The sequence below is a fragment of the Mixophyes fleayi genome, chromosome 9, assembly GCF_038048845.1.
Source record: "Mixophyes fleayi isolate aMixFle1 chromosome 9, aMixFle1.hap1, whole genome shotgun sequence".
Classification (NCBI taxonomy): domain Eukaryota; kingdom Metazoa; phylum Chordata; class Amphibia; order Anura; family Limnodynastidae; genus Mixophyes; species Mixophyes fleayi.
Window position 1 is genome coordinate 28,533,178 of NC_134410.1, and position 2,500 is coordinate 28,535,677.

Here is a 2,500-nt window from a genome sequence, read left to right on the forward strand (position 1 = left end):
CGGCCATCCTGACACTTTTTAGTTGTGTTGTAAACCTATTCAACAATATTGTAAATTCTATTAAATATAATAATATGGCAGCTTATGAAAGGCAAACATTATATAGAATTTGAAAACTAATAATAAAAACACGATCTTGGATGTCTGTATTTCATGCGTCCACGTTGTACTAAGGGTTCAACCTAGTCTCAGGACAGACCCGTTGTTCTAACAGATATGGTGTCTCACTATGGAAAAGTAGACCAAGATTCTGAGTCTGTCCTCCACGCCTATCAAACTTTTCTTCACTATTTTTGATTATTTACTAACAAAAAAAAAGTGTTGCAAAAAATGTCTACTTCAAACTCCATTGTTACAGACACCTACACTTCAGTTTATGAAAATGCAACCTTGCATCTTTCGTAGTTGTAAAGAAAATTTTGATTCGTTTAAGACTAAATCAGAATGCACTTACTGGGGGCATAATTGAGATAATGTGTAAGTGTGCATATTTTTTTAAAGTTTGGTTGAATTTTGTTCTTTAGTTCGCTCAACTGCACAATGTTAGGATAAGATTAGGTTGATATTTTAATGTCAGACTATGCCAAGATTGAAAGAAAACCTATCTTCTGAATGATGTCTTTTACATCCAGTCTTAACTGATTGTACAACTTATTCATTGAGGAATGTGTTTTTCCAACTTAACAAAAAGAACAAAATTGTCAGAAGTGGGATTTGAACCCACGCCTCCAAACGGAGACCAGAAAACCCATTTAGAGGAAGACATTACTCTTGAGTCTGGCGCCTTAGACCGCTCGGCCATCCTGACACTTTTTAGTTGTGTCGTAAACCTATTCAACAATATTGTAAATTCTATTAAAAATAATAATATGGCAGTTTATGATAGGCAAACATTATATAGAATTTGAAAACTAATAATAAAAACACGATCTTGGATGTCTGTATTTCATGCGTCCACGTTGTACTAAGGGTTCAACCTAGTCTCAGGACAGACCCGTTGTTCTAACAGATATGGTGTCTCACTATGGAAAAGTAGACCAAGATTCTGAGTCTGTCCTCCATGCCTATCAAACTTTTCTTCACTATTTTTGATTATTTACTAACAAAAAGATAGTGTTGCAAAAAATGTCTACTTCAAACTCCATTGTTACAGACACCTACACTTCAGTTTATGAAAATGCAACCTTGCATCTTTCGCAGTTGTAAAGAAAATTTTGATTCGTTTAAGACTAAATCAGAATGCACTTACTGGGGGCATAATTGAGATAATGTGTAAGTGTGCATATTTTTTTAAAGTTTGGTTGAATTTTGTTCTTTAGTTCGCTCAACTGCACAATGTTAGGATAAGATTAGGTTGATATTTTAATGTCAGACTATGCCAAGATTGAAAGAAAACCTATCTTCTGAATGATGTCTTTTACATCCAGTCTTAACTGATTGTACAACTTATTCATTGAGGAATGTGTTTTTCCAACTTAACAAAAAGAACAAAATTGTCAGAAGTGGGATTTGAGCCCACGCCTCCATACGGAGACCAGAAAACCCATTTAGAGGAAGACATTACTCTTGAGTCTGGCGCCTTAGACCGCTCGGCCATCCTGACACTTTTTAGTTGTGTTGTAAACCTATTCAACAATATTGTAAATTCTATTAAATATAATAATATGGCAGCTTATGAAAGGCAAACATTATATAGAATTTGAAAACTAATAATAAAAACACGATCTTGGATGTCTGTATTTCATGCGTCCACGTTGTACTAAGGGTTCAACCTAGTCTCAGGACAGACCCGTTGTTCTAACAGATATGGTGTCTCACTATGGAAAAGTAGACCAAGATTCTGAGTCTGTCCTCCATGCCTATCAAACTTTTCTTCACTATTTTTGATTATTTACTAACAAAAAAAAAGTGTTGCAAAAAATGTCTACTTCAAACTCCATTGTTACAGACACCTACACTTCAGTTTATGAAAATGCAACCTTGCATCTTTCGTAGTTGTAAAGAAAATTTTGATTCGTTTAAGACTAAATCAGAATGCACTTACTGGGGGCATAATTGAGATAATGTGTAAGTGTGCATATTTTTTTAAAGTTTGGTTGAATTTTTTTCTTTAGTTCGCTAAACTGCACAATGTTAGGATAAGATTAAGTTGATATTTTAATGTCAGACTATGCCAAGATTGAAAGAAAACCTATCTTCTGAATGATGTCTTTTACATCCAGTCTTAACTGACTGTACAATTTATCCATTGAGGAATGTGTTTTTCCAACTTAAGAAAAAGAACAATATTGTCAGAAGTGGGATTTGAACCCACGCCTCCATATGGAGACCAGAAAACCCATTTAGAGGAAGACATTACTCTTGAGTCTGGCGCCTTAGACCGCTCGGCCATCCTGACACTTTTTAGTTGTGCCGTAAACCTATTCAACAATATTGTAAATTCTATTAAATATAATAATATGGCAGTTTATGATAGGCAAACATTATATAGAATTTGAAA

General features: G+C 34.4%; 1 long non-coding RNA gene and 3 other non-coding genes across 4 annotated transcripts in view; 1 reads left to right on the forward strand and 3 right to left on the reverse strand.

Annotated features, from left to right (window-relative positions):
• Positions 1-2,500, forward strand: part of LOC142102353 (uncharacterized) — a 281,858-nt gene that overhangs the window by 153,107 nt on the left and 126,251 nt on the right. The window lies entirely within an intron of this gene.
• Positions 700-808, reverse strand: TRNAL-CAA (transfer RNA leucine (anticodon CAA)). The gene is made up of 2 exons: positions 771-808; positions 700-745 (listed from the first exon to the last, which is right to left on the reverse strand). It is a non-coding gene; the product is annotated as a tRNA-Leu (tRNA).
• TRNAL-CAA (transfer RNA leucine (anticodon CAA)) lies at positions 1,495-1,603 on the reverse strand. The gene is made up of 2 exons: positions 1,566-1,603; positions 1,495-1,540 (listed from the first exon to the last, which is right to left on the reverse strand). It is a non-coding gene; the product is annotated as a tRNA-Leu (tRNA).
• TRNAL-CAA (transfer RNA leucine (anticodon CAA)) lies at positions 2,290-2,398 on the reverse strand. Its single transcript has 2 exons — positions 2,361-2,398; positions 2,290-2,335 (listed from the first exon to the last, which is right to left on the reverse strand). It is a non-coding gene; the product is annotated as a tRNA-Leu (tRNA).